General features: G+C 48.4%; 8 non-coding genes across 8 annotated transcripts; all 8 read right to left on the bottom strand.

Moving 5' to 3' along the window:
* Positions 1 to 579: 579 nt before the first annotated feature.
* trnai-aau (transfer RNA isoleucine (anticodon AAU)) lies at positions 580 to 653 on the bottom strand. Its single transcript has one exon. It is a non-coding gene; the product is annotated as a tRNA-Ile (tRNA).
* Positions 654 to 1,068: 415 nt separating this feature from the next.
* On the bottom strand, positions 1,069 to 1,141 carry trnaf-gaa (transfer RNA phenylalanine (anticodon GAA)). The gene has a single exon. It is a non-coding gene; the product is annotated as a tRNA-Phe (tRNA).
* An 897-nt stretch (positions 1,142 to 2,038) lies between these two features.
* Positions 2,039 to 2,110, bottom strand: trnae-cuc (transfer RNA glutamic acid (anticodon CUC)). The gene has a single exon. It is a non-coding gene; the product is annotated as a tRNA-Glu (tRNA).
* A 527-nt stretch (positions 2,111 to 2,637) lies between these two features.
* Positions 2,638 to 2,711, bottom strand: trnai-aau (transfer RNA isoleucine (anticodon AAU)). The gene has a single exon. It is a non-coding gene; the product is annotated as a tRNA-Ile (tRNA).
* A 415-nt stretch (positions 2,712 to 3,126) lies between these two features.
* trnaf-gaa (transfer RNA phenylalanine (anticodon GAA)) lies at positions 3,127 to 3,199 on the bottom strand. The gene has a single exon. It is a non-coding gene; the product is annotated as a tRNA-Phe (tRNA).
* An 897-nt stretch (positions 3,200 to 4,096) lies between these two features.
* trnae-cuc (transfer RNA glutamic acid (anticodon CUC)) lies at positions 4,097 to 4,168 on the bottom strand. Its single transcript has one exon. It is a non-coding gene; the product is annotated as a tRNA-Glu (tRNA).
* Positions 4,169 to 4,695: 527 nt separating this feature from the next.
* Positions 4,696 to 4,769, bottom strand: trnai-aau (transfer RNA isoleucine (anticodon AAU)). Its single transcript has one exon. It is a non-coding gene; the product is annotated as a tRNA-Ile (tRNA).
* Positions 4,770 to 5,184: 415 nt separating this feature from the next.
* On the bottom strand, positions 5,185 to 5,257 carry trnaf-gaa (transfer RNA phenylalanine (anticodon GAA)). Its single transcript has one exon. It is a non-coding gene; the product is annotated as a tRNA-Phe (tRNA).
* Positions 5,258 to 6,000: the final 743 nt, after the last annotated feature.

The raw sequence follows: 6,000 nt of genomic DNA, 5'->3' as shown, positions 1-6,000 counted from the left end.
CCCGGGCCGCGGCGGTGAGAGCGCCGAATCCTAACCACTAGACCACCAGGGAAGCTGCAGCCAGCCTCCTGGCAGCAAGCACATCAACGCAGCTTTTCATGCTTGCTCCTTTGCAATTCAGATCCTTTCGCGCCAGGCAAACTGTTCGGACAAAATTATATTTTTTACATGAGAACACAACAGACGTGTTCGCGAAAGCACGGCACCAAGTGCGGGTAGGCATCCACTTGAAATCGATTTCCTCCTGTGTTTTTCTCTGGATGTTGTCTCTCTCGGTGCTGGGCGAACAATTCATTGATGCATTTGTCCTGAACTGAAGCCTTTTACCCATCTCGCGGGGTCAGAGCCGCTCTGTCTGTGTATTAACTGCCTGTGACACTTATCGGCAACATGCCGCCTGTTCAACTTTCAACAGCAAACCCAGAAAGACAAAAGAACAGAAAGATGTGTCTCTCAGCCCCGGTGGCAAAGGATGTTAATCCAAATATATCCCCCGTGAGAGTCTGTGTGCATTGGCTTCCTTATAAAGTTTGTATTGGAAATGTGCGGGAAAAGCGTAAAATTATGAAAACATCCTGATGGCCCGTACGGGGATCGAACCCGCGACCTTGGCGTTATTAGCACCACGCTCTCACCAACTGAGCTAACCGGCCACAATGCTCCCGTTGGCCAGGCTCGAACCTAGGCTGGAAAATTGTCTTTCAGGCTCACACTGGGTGACCGAGTTACTGCACAAACATTGAACACACCACATCGCTTAAACATTGTTAACTGTTCGTATATACAACTGGGCAGAGTGTAAATCCAAAGTAACAGAAAGACTGGTCTAACAAACCTCATTCTAAAATTTTTTGTCGCACCACAGCCCCTCCCACAAACACTGTCCCGGTATAAAAGCAGACGGCGGGACCCCGACTGAATTCGAACCTGCAGCGGACGGTTGGAGCCGGATCCAGCATGTCCGACGTGGTTTCACTCCCATTCGTTTGGGAAACGCGTCATCAGGAGCGTAAAATTTCTCTTGATTCGTACCTTTTGTAGTGAAGGAGACAGAAAGTAACTAAAACCTGCCGAAACCCGGGATCGAACCAGGGACCTTTAGATCTTCAGTCTAACGCTCTCCCAACTGAGCTATTTCGGCTTCACGTCAAACGCAGTATTCTGTCGTTCTTTTGGAGGATTTTCTATCCCCGGGTGGAATTGCCCCTCTCGCTCATTCCTCACTTCGGGCAATGTGACCCGACCAGATCTCGGAGCTCAGGTTCTGTTAATGTAAAGCTGCAGTGTTGATAAAGATACAAAGCTGACACAGCACGGGGGACCTCACCGTGTTGGACACAGCGTGAAATGCAATGACATGTTCAAATAAAGTTACAGAGCACAACACATGTGTAAAATTCCCTGTTCTTTTCTCCACACTGATGGGTTGCGAAGGGAGAGACGGGCCGAAGTCTCACTGAGCCGCACTGATCACGAGCCAAATCAAGTTCAATCTTCAGCTGCAGGTATGGTGCTGAGCCCCACACAGAAGTGAAAATGCCCGTGGTTCTTAGTTCCTCGCACAGTGGGCTACTGAGCAATACAGGAAGGGCTAATCATCATCTTAATGCTCAAGTTATCAGGGGCCACGGACTCTCTGATTCCAGGCTTGCACACGTTGGTAAGTTTCAAAATTTGCATTTTTCACACTGGCAATGAAAATAATCGATAGCCGTGCCTGTGATAAGCTAAGTTTGTTCGGGAGATGCAGTGGGCAAGGAGATATACGGAAGACTGATAAAAACCGTGACTGCCCTGACACTGTGAGCTGCAGTTAAATGTTGGCAACATTTAAAGTCAGCCAGTCTAAATTTGACAGAAATCAAGTCCTGCTGACTTTGAAACAGCACGCATTTTACAGAAATCAAGAATGTGCATTTTGTATCGCTGTATGAAGAGTGATGTTGAGCAGCGGTGTGGAAAGTTGAATCAGGGGCGGAGCATTGTTCCGTAAGGGTGCATTGCATGGTGGCAATTCAAACAGCCCCAAAACGCACTGTTCCCTGACCGGGAATCGAACCCGGGCCGCGGCGGTGAGAGCGCCGAATCCTAACCACTAGACCACCAGGGAAGCTGCAGCCAGCCTCCTGGCAGCAAGCACATCAACGCAGCTTTTCATGCTTGCTCCTTTGCAATTCAGATCCTTTCGCGCCAGGCAAACTGTTCGGACAAAATTATATTTTTTACATGAGAACACAACAGACGTGTTCGCGAAAGCACGGCACCAAGTGCGGGTAGGCATCCACTTGAAATCGATTTCCTCCTGTGTTTTTCTCTGGATGTTGTCTCTCTCGGTGCTGGGCGAACAATTCATTGATGCATTTGTCCTGAACTGAAGCCTTTTACCCATCTCGCGGGGTCAGAGCCGCTCTGTCTGTGTATTAACTGCCTGTGACACTTATCGGCAACATGCCGCCTGTTCAACTTTCAACAGCAAACCCAGAAAGACAAAAGAACAGAAAGATGTGTCTCTCAGCCCCGGTGGCAAAGGATGTTAATCCAAATATATCCCCCGTGAGAGTCTGTGTGCATTGGCTTCCTTATAAAGTTTGTATTGGAAATGTGCGGGAAAAGCGTAAAATTATGAAAACATCCTGATGGCCCGTACGGGGATCGAACCCGCGACCTTGGCGTTATTAGCACCACGCTCTCACCAACTGAGCTAACCGGCCACAATGCTCCCGTTGGCCAGGCTCGAACCTAGGCTGGAAAATTGTCTTTCAGGCTCACACTGGGTGACCGAGTTACTGCACAAACATTGAACACACCACATCGCTTAAACATTGTTAACTGTTCGTATATACAACTGGGCAGAGTGTAAATCCAAAGTAACAGAAAGACTGGTCTAACAAACCTCATTCTAAAATTTTTTGTCGCACCACAGCCCCTCCCACAAACACTGTCCCGGTATAAAAGCAGACGGCGGGACCCCGACTGAATTCGAACCTGCAGCGGACGGTTGGAGCCGGATCCAGCATGTCCGACGTGGTTTCACTCCCATTCGTTTGGGAAACGCGTCATCAGGAGCGTAAAATTTCTCTTGATTCGTACCTTTTGTAGTGAAGGAGACAGAAAGTAACTAAAACCTGCCGAAACCCGGGATCGAACCAGGGACCTTTAGATCTTCAGTCTAACGCTCTCCCAACTGAGCTATTTCGGCTTCACGTCAAACGCAGTATTCTGTCGTTCTTTTGGAGGATTTTCTATCCCCGGGTGGAATTGCCCCTCTCGCTCATTCCTCACTTCGGGCAATGTGACCCGACCAGATCTCGGAGCTCAGGTTCTGTTAATGTAAAGCTGCAGTGTTGATAAAGATACAAAGCTGACACAGCACGGGGGACCTCACCGTGTTGGACACAGCGTGAAATGCAATGACATGTTCAAATAAAGTTACAGAGCACAACACATGTGTAAAATTCCCTGTTCTTTTCTCCACACTGATGGGTTGCGAAGGGAGAGACGGGCCGAAGTCTCACTGAGCCGCACTGATCACGAGCCAAATCAAGTTCAATCTTCAGCTGCAGGTATGGTGCTGAGCCCCACACAGAAGTGAAAATGCCCGTGGTTCTTAGTTCCTCGCACAGTGGGCTACTGAGCAATACAGGAAGGGCTAATCATCATCTTAATGCTCAAGTTATCAGGGGCCACGGACTCTCTGATTCCAGGCTTGCACACGTTGGTAAGTTTCAAAATTTGCATTTTTCACACTGGCAATGAAAATAATCGATAGCCGTGCCTGTGATAAGCTAAGTTTGTTCGGGAGATGCAGTGGGCAAGGAGATATACGGAAGACTGATAAAAACCGTGACTGCCCTGACACTGTGAGCTGCAGTTAAATGTTGGCAACATTTAAAGTCAGCCAGTCTAAATTTGACAGAAATCAAGTCCTGCTGACTTTGAAACAGCACGCATTTTACAGAAATCAAGAATGTGCATTTTGTATCGCTGTATGAAGAGTGATGTTGAGCAGCGGTGTGGAAAGTTGAATCAGGGGCGGAGCATTGTTCCGTAAGGGTGCATTGCATGGTGGCAATTCAAACAGCCCCAAAACGCACTGTTCCCTGACCGGGAATCGAACCCGGGCCGCGGCGGTGAGAGCGCCGAATCCTAACCACTAGACCACCAGGGAAGCTGCAGCCAGCCTCCTGGCAGCAAGCACATCAACGCAGCTTTTCATGCTTGCTCCTTTGCAATTCAGATCCTTTCGCGCCAGGCAAACTGTTCGGACAAAATTATATTTTTTACATGAGAACACAACAGACGTGTTCGCGAAAGCACGGCACCAAGTGCGGGTAGGCATCCACTTGAAATCGATTTCCTCCTGTGTTTTTCTCTGGATGTTGTCTCTCTCGGTGCTGGGCGAACAATTCATTGATGCATTTGTCCTGAACTGAAGCCTTTTACCCATCTCGCGGGGTCAGAGCCGCTCTGTCTGTGTATTAACTGCCTGTGACACTTATCGGCAACATGCCGCCTGTTCAACTTTCAACAGCAAACCCAGAAAGACAAAAGAACAGAAAGATGTGTCTCTCAGCCCCGGTGGCAAAGGATGTTAATCCAAATATATCCCCCGTGAGAGTCTGTGTGCATTGGCTTCCTTATAAAGTTTGTATTGGAAATGTGCGGGAAAAGCGTAAAATTATGAAAACATCCTGATGGCCCGTACGGGGATCGAACCCGCGACCTTGGCGTTATTAGCACCACGCTCTCACCAACTGAGCTAACCGGCCACAATGCTCCCGTTGGCCAGGCTCGAACCTAGGCTGGAAAATTGTCTTTCAGGCTCACACTGGGTGACCGAGTTACTGCACAAACATTGAACACACCACATCGCTTAAACATTGTTAACTGTTCGTATATACAACTGGGCAGAGTGTAAATCCAAAGTAACAGAAAGACTGGTCTAACAAACCTCATTCTAAAATTTTTTGTCGCACCACAGCCCCTCCCACAAACACTGTCCCGGTATAAAAGCAGACGGCGGGACCCCGACTGAATTCGAACCTGCAGCGGACGGTTGGAGCCGGATCCAGCATGTCCGACGTGGTTTCACTCCCATTCGTTTGGGAAACGCGTCATCAGGAGCGTAAAATTTCTCTTGATTCGTACCTTTTGTAGTGAAGGAGACAGAAAGTAACTAAAACCTGCCGAAACCCGGGATCGAACCAGGGACCTTTAGATCTTCAGTCTAACGCTCTCCCAACTGAGCTATTTCGGCTTCACGTCAAACGCAGTATTCTGTCGTTCTTTTGGAGGATTTTCTATCCCCGGGTGGAATTGCCCCTCTCGCTCATTCCTCACTTCGGGCAATGTGACCCGACCAGATCTCGGAGCTCAGGTTCTGTTAATGTAAAGCTGCAGTGTTGATAAAGATACAAAGCTGACACAGCACGGGGGACCTCACCGTGTTGGACACAGCGTGAAATGCAATGACATGTTCAAATAAAGTTACAGAGCACAACACATGTGTAAAATTCCCTGTTCTTTTCTCCACACTGATGGGTTGCGAAGGGAGAGACGGGCCGAAGTCTCACTGAGCCGCACTGATCACGAGCCAAATCAAGTTCAATCTTCAGCTGCAGGTATGGTGCTGAGCCCCACACAGAAGTGAAAATGCCCGTGGTTCTTAGTTCCTCGCACAGTGGGCTACTGAGCAATACAGGAAGGGCTAATCATCATCTTAATGCTCAAGTTATCAGGGGCCACGGACTCTCTGATTCCAGGCTTGCACACGTTGGTAAGTTTCAAAATTTGCATTTTTCACACTGGCAATGAAAATAATCGATAGCCGTGCCTGTGATAAGCTAAGTTTGTTCGGGAGATGCAGTGGGCAAGGAGATATACGGAAGACTGATAAAAACCGTGACTGCCCTGACACTGTGAGCTGCAGTTAAATGTTGGCAACATTTAAAGTCAGCCAGTCTAAATTTGACAGAAATCAAGTCCTGCTGACTTTGAAAC

This window comes from Somniosus microcephalus, unplaced genomic scaffold, assembly GCF_052327205.1.
Source record: "Somniosus microcephalus isolate GS21.2 unplaced genomic scaffold, FLI_Smic_1.0 unresolved_chr4, whole genome shotgun sequence".
NCBI classification, from domain to species: domain Eukaryota; kingdom Metazoa; phylum Chordata; class Chondrichthyes; order Squaliformes; family Somniosidae; genus Somniosus; species Somniosus microcephalus.
The sequence above is the reverse complement of the archived record's forward strand: the minus strand, read 5'-3'. Positions and strand labels throughout refer to the sequence as shown.